Raw genomic sequence first — 6000 nt, 5'->3', positions numbered from 1 at the left:
TCACACGGTTGTTTTCACATTGCTTTGCCTATCAATAGTTACAATAAATGTCGAGACTCGATAGCGGTAGATCTAATGGAAATATTGAGAGAGCTTTTGCTCTCCGTATCATATGATAGTGGCAGGGGGTTGCCACATGTATACGTTAAATATTTCGAGCTCGGAATCGCCTGACCGGACAGCTATGCCTTGACATTCTAAGGTGCTGTCCCTGCGGTCGATTCCTTCATCGATGAGACGATACTGCACTGTGTGGTGGACTATAAACGCTAGGCCACCACCGTTGTCTCTCTCGCGATCGCGTCTGTGCACGTTATAGCCATCCCTGGTGATCAGAGATGACCTAGCGTGCAACTTTGTTTCTTGGACCGCAGCTATTTTAATACTGTGCCGGCTCATAAAGTCAACTATCTCGTCGACCTTACTCGTAAGTCCGTTGCAGTTAAACTGGAGAAGCTTGAAGCTTCTCGGTGAGGTCTGTGTAATCCGGAGGGTGAGGGACGCGTGAGGTTGTCTACGTTGGACCTGCTGCGCAATCCACTGTGGTTGTTGCGGTCTGATGGTGGTGGGCGGCCGCGCCTCCGGGGGCGGTAGTGGGTGCAGAGCTCTGCAGCAGGGGGCAACGTAGGCAGTTGTCCACTCACGGGTGGTGCGCAGGCCGGAACATCTCCGAAAATGGCACCAGCCACTGCAGGAATTGCATTGGACTGATACCAGATTCTGAGGTATTACGGTCTGACACACGGAACAGACTGTACGGGGGACCAGGAGCTGCTGGTTTGTCCCCGCACTGGGGTTGGAGCAGGAAGGGATGGGAGGGGTTGAAGGGGAGTTGTGTTGCTCCGATAGGCTCCTCACCATGGAGGTGTGGGTTGTGGTGGCGGTTGGTAGTGCCGGCCTATCAGGGGGTGTAGTAGCCGTGGAGGCATCTGACGCTTGTTGGCGGGAGCAACACGTGGCCACATACCGTGTGGACCACTCCCTGTGCGACTTAAGGTCTGAGCAGGTCTTAAGGTGGCTCCACCCGTTGCACTTATTGCACCTAACCGAGGTGGAGTTCGGGTGAAGCCGTTTGTGGCAGACGCAGCAGTAGAATACTTCTGGCCCAGGGTTGGATTCGACTCCAGCCCTGAGGAGAAGTATTTGGAGCAGGATTGCTGCGAGAGTTTGCTCCTGTGACGTAAGGGGTGGGGTGATATACGATACACTAGACAGGGCTAGTGTACTGGGGCGGCAGCCCTTGATCGGGAAAAACCCGAGTCATTCCGGTAACGTAGAACCGGCTGCCATGGGATATATTTTATTTTATATTTTCGTTTAGTTAATTTTTTCTCTATTTTATTTTATAATTTTATTAATTTTTTTCATTCATAATTCACTTTTATTTCCGTTTGTTATAATTTTTTTCAATTTTCTTTTTTTTCCTTTATTGTACTTCCTTATTTGGTTCTATAATATTTTAGTTTAATTTATTTCTTTTTTTCTTGAATTTTATATTTTATTTTAATCTAATTTTATTTAATTACAACCTAATAATATTTTATTTTCAATTAACATTTTACATTTTTTTACGTTTTTATTAAATTTTACTTTAAAATTTGGTTCTATTTTACCTTTGTTTTTAGTTTATTTTTTTTAGGTTTGTTTCATTTTTTATTTTAAATTTTTATTATGTTTTATTTAGTTTTTTGTTCCTTTATTGTACTTTCTTATTTTATTTTATAATATTTTCGTTTAGTTTATTTTCTCTCTACTTTATTTCTTTTATTTTGGGTTTTTATTTTATTTTAATATAATTTTATTTATTTTATTTTCAACTATTTTTTTCATTCAAAATAAATCACTTTTATTTTCGTTTGTTGTAATTTTTTTTAATTTTCTTTTTTATTGTGTCTTTTTTTCTTTATTGTACTTCCTTATTTTATTCTAATAGGACTATGAATAAGTTCGTTTCGGTTTTACAACAGATGGCGTAACTTGATTATTATTCCATCGATCCACATTTCCAAACATTCATTGGAGAGCTACTGTCGTAAGGCACAAACGTCAGTATAAGTTTTTTATTTGAAGCGTAAACAACAATATTTTTACCACACTTGAAAATGTCGAATTTCGTGCCAAATAATGTGTTTTTGCGGGGAATTCTTCTTCATTATTTTAATATGAAGAAAAAAGCAGCCGAAAGTCATCGTATCTTGGTGGAAGTTTATGGTGAGCATGCTCTATCTGAGCGAACGTGCCAGAAGTGGTTTGCACGCTTTAAAAGTGGTGATTTTGGCTTGGAAGACGAAGAACGCGAGGGTGCGCCGCCAAAGTTCATGGATACCGAATTGGAGGAATTGCTCGATCAAGATCCGGCTCAAACGCAAGAAGAGGTTGCAAAAACTTTGGGAGTTGATCAATCAACCATTTCCAAACGTTTAAAAGCCATGGGAATGATCCGAAAGGTAGGCCATTGGGTGCCGTATGAATTGAAGCCAAGAGACGTTGAACGCCGTTTTATGGCATGCGAACAACTGCTTCAACGGCACAAAAGAAAGGGTTTTTTGCATCGAATTGTGACTGGCGATGAAAAGTGGGTCCATTACGACAATCCAAAACGTCGGGCAACGTATGGATACCCTGGCCATGCTTCAACATCGACGTCGGCGCAGAATATTCATGGCCTGAAGGTTATGCTGTGTATCTGGTGGGACCAGCTGGGTGTTGTGTATTATGAGCTACTGAAACCGAATGAAACGATTACGGGGGATGTCTACCGACGACAATTGATGCGTTTGAGCCGAGCACTGCGAGAAAAACGGCCGCAATACGCCGATAGACACGACAAAGTTATTTTGCAACATGACAATGCTCGGCCACATGTTGCACAAGTGGTCAAAACATACTTAGAAACGCTCAAATGGGATGTCCTACCCCACCCGCTGTATAGTCCAGACCTTGCGCCATCCGATTACTATCTCTTCCGATCGATGCAACATGGCCTGGCTGACCAGCACTTCCGTAATTACGATGAAGTCAAAAAATGGATCGATTCGTGGATTGCGGCAAAACCGACCGAATTTTTCACAAAGGGAATCCGTGAATTGCCAGAAAGATGGGAAAAAGTAGTAGTAAGCGATGGACAATATTTTGAATATTAAATTTGTAACCATTTTACGTCAATAAAGTTTCAAATTTCGAAAAAAAACCGCACGAACTTATTCATAGTCCTATTATTACATTTTAGTTTACTTTATTTCTGTTTTCTTGAGTTTTATATTCTACTTTAATCTAATTTTAAATTAATTCCAATCTAATTTTATTTTATTTTCAATGAATTTTTAATATTCTTTTACGTTTCTGTTATATTTTAATTTAAAATTTTATTTTATTTAACCTTTTATTATTTATTTATTACTTTTATTTAATTTTTTTTATTCTACTTTCTTATTCCTTTTTAATTTCGATTTATGTTATTTCAGTTTTTTTAATTGATTTTATATTATTTTAGTTTCCCTATATTTATTTCATTTTTTTAATTTTTTATTTTAATAAAAGTTTTTTATATTATTGTAATATATTCAAAATAATTCACTTTTATTTTCGATTTTTTTGTAATTTTTGTTTGAATTTCCTGGTTTTAGGTGTGTTTAGTTTTTTATTTAGTTTCTTAATTATTATTTCTTTATATTTCATTTTATTTTCCTTTATTATACTTTGTTATTTTATTTTATTGTACAATATTTTAGTTAAGTTTTCTAGTTTTTTTAGTTTTCTATTTTTTACCGAATTTTATTTAATTCCAATCTAATTTTATTTTACTTTTAGTTATTTTTTAATTTAAAAAATGTAATCCCAAAATTTTTTTTTGTTTATTCTGATTTATTTTTACTTTATCATTTTATTTTATATTTTTTTAAATTGATTTTATATTATTTTGGTTTAGTTTATTTTTTCCCTATTTTATCTCTTTCTTGCTTTTGTGTTTAAGATATTTTACTTAAAGATATTTTACTTTACTTAAATTTTAACACAATTTTATTTACTTCCAATCTAATTTTATTTCTTTCCATTCCATTCTTTTCTATGTTTCTTTTTTATTTTTTTTAATTTTATTTTCTTTTCTTTTATTTTACTTTGCTTTATTTTATTTAAATTTGTTAATTTTTTTCAGTTTTTTTTATTACATTTGTGGAATTATTTTTACATTTTATTCTCTTCTAATTTCACTTTGTTTTCGTTAATTTTACATCTTTATTTTATTTCACATTATTTTAGTTTAGTTAATTTTTTCTCAATTTAAAAAAGTGCTTTCGACTTTATTATTTATTTTTTCATTTGATTTCAATCTGATTTAATTTTATTAACTTTTATTTTATTGTAGTTTAGTTATATGTCTTTTTTTCTTTGTTTTTTTTTATATTTTTTTTCTCTTTTTTTTAATTTTTTTTATTCCTATTTTTTTTTTTATATTCTTAACATTTATTTTTTTTTTTATTTTTTTTTTCCACAGTTCATTTTATACGAACTATTTAACATTTTAATTTCTACTTTTTGTATTTTTTTCCCCCACAAAACACTTTGTTCGTGTTCCTGAATTCATCTCTCTCCCTTTTAATTCATTTTAATTACTCTTTTTGCAGCATTTTCTCACTTCAGTGAATCCTTTTTACTACCTCGTCAATCATGCAACATTGCATAATTTTTATAATTTTCAATCTACTCGCTAAAATTTTATGCAACACAATAAAAGTTGCCTGAAGTTTGTAGCCAAATTTCAATTGCAATGGTAAACCTTTCCGCAATTTAAAAGAAGGAGGAAAGGGAGATTTTACGAAAAATGCAGCCACAATTTTTTATATGAAAATAAAAATGTATTTTGCTTTATTTTGTCAGCTGCTTAAATATGCAACCAGGTAGAAGTTTTGTCGAAGCAAAAATTGTTGCTGGTTGAATTTTAAATATTTTTCGTAATAGAGGCTTGACTTAGAACATAGATGAAAGTGTCAAGCAGGAAACGTTATAAGAAGAATGAAATATAATTATATTTTTTTTATATTATAAAATGAAGGGCATAAGGGCAAGAGTTTGCATCGCTTCGAAGCAGATTACCCGTACGCGCTGATAACAGCTTTTTGATCTTTAGTAGAGTACAAATGTATTCAAGTTGTCTTTTAAAATAATTTAATTGTAATTTCTTATAAATTTATTTATAAAAAGGATACACAGGTTTGGCTTAAAGCCAGTAATGGTCACCAGCACACCACTTTAAACTACCTTACCAGTCAACTAGTGTTGATCACACTAAGGCTACTATACTAGTACATATTCTCTGCTACTCTAAAAATTTGTCAAAAGTATATCTGAGTGTTTTGCATTCAGCTGCACTTTTTCTAAGTTAATATTTGTGTTCTTGCTTAGTATTAAGATTTATGATTGTTTCGCTGAGAAAATAAGGAAAAATAACCAAGTAAAAACAAGAGCACATGAATCATTTCAAATATGTTTACACATAGTTAGTAGAGCTGCATATGGCGGAATATGAAGCTTAAATAAATACAGTGCAGAAAAATGAACAAATGCAACTGTACCGCATTACTGCTAGCATAAATGCAAGCACACACTTGCAACTGTACATAAATGAGGATATGTCACAGATGTAACAAAACCACAGAAACTTGGAATGCGGTTTATTTAAGCTTACTTCATATTAACTTGTACTTCAGGTTCCCCACTTTCACACACAGAAATATTCTATCTAATATTTGGCAAGTAGTTATTTTAAGGTATTAAGGGATTTGCTCAAGCTGCAGTCTAATATGAATTTAGAAGGCATTGGATTGTGTTTATAAAATATATTTATAGTAAATAAAGTAAGCAGCAAATAAGATAGTTTTTTATAGTTAATTTTATATATAATAACTAAATCGCCTAAATAAGTTTAAAAATTGAAGAAATGCTGAAAAGCAGAACCAAATATGCCATTAAAATGCACATTGCCCACATATTTTTTTACTT

Source organism: Anastrepha ludens, chromosome 3, assembly GCF_028408465.1.
Source record: "Anastrepha ludens isolate Willacy chromosome 3, idAnaLude1.1, whole genome shotgun sequence".
NCBI lineage: Eukaryota > Metazoa > Arthropoda > Insecta > Diptera > Tephritidae > Anastrepha > Anastrepha ludens.
This window is presented reverse-complemented; position numbering follows the sequence as displayed.